The 873-nt window shown below is 37.0% G+C and overlaps 1 pseudogene; it reads right to left on the reverse strand.

Annotated features, from left to right (window-relative positions):
- Nucleotides 1–520: 520 nt before the first annotated feature.
- On the reverse strand, nt 521–723 carry LOC147829680 (U2 spliceosomal RNA; annotated as a pseudogene).
- Nucleotides 724–873: the final 150 nt, after the last annotated feature.

The following is an 873-nucleotide window of genomic DNA, read 5'->3' on the forward strand; positions in this document are numbered from 1 at the left end:
ATTTGACCAATTGAAGTTGAAATTTCAGAAGCTTTTTGGTGCATTGTAAGGAAGGTATCCAAAGCCTTAGGAAGGTTGGAACACAAGAGTGGATTTGTTATATGAGACTTGTGTGACCAATGCTGAACTATATACCTTCTTGGGGACCAAGGAACACTGTCTTCATCAAAGTTTAAAAAGAGAGAATACTTTCTTCACCAAAGAGGTAAGGGATATTTGTAAAAAAGCTCAATGTTTTAGAAAACTCTTCACTGGCTATTCTTTGTAGGTCAAGATGACAGTGGGAAATCTGTCATCAAACTGGAGTTCATGAATTCAAAGAAGATAATGGCATCCTTGGGAGACAGAGACCAAAAGGTTGCTTTTAATTGCAAGAAGTTAGGAGGACATAGTAACCATGTCAGACAGCAGAGCAAAGGAGCGATTGGTATTTGACATACAGAGACAGATCTTTGATGATCTTGGTAACTGTAAAGTGAAAATATTTATTTAGCCTCTTGCAATCTTACTTGAATTTAACTGACAAACTGTAGGTCTTAGAAAAATGTCTGCTATGAATGACAGCGATGGAATATTGCCCTCTTAATCAATTCCCAAATAGAAATTAATTTTTACCTAGAGTTCCTTGAGTAAAGAGAATAGCAAATCCCTTTGAAGAAGTATGCTTTAAACTGCTAAGAACAGATACTACACTTGATCTTAGCCAAAAGGCTGAGAAGCGATGAAGAAGGAAGCTTTAAGGCAGCAATCATTTTATACTGGAAATCTTTTTAACATTTCTCAGAGGTGTCTATTGACCAGGGTGGTAAATCGAAGAAGGTAAAATAGCCAGTGTTTGGGGAATTATTTGGCAATGGTCTCATACCTGACAGC

The sequence above is a fragment of the Heterocephalus glaber genome, unplaced genomic scaffold, assembly GCF_053883595.1.
Source record: "Heterocephalus glaber isolate CG9 unplaced genomic scaffold, H.glaber_assembly_v1.0 deba00000546, whole genome shotgun sequence".
Taxonomy (NCBI): Eukaryota; Metazoa; Chordata; class Mammalia; order Rodentia; family Bathyergidae; genus Heterocephalus; species Heterocephalus glaber.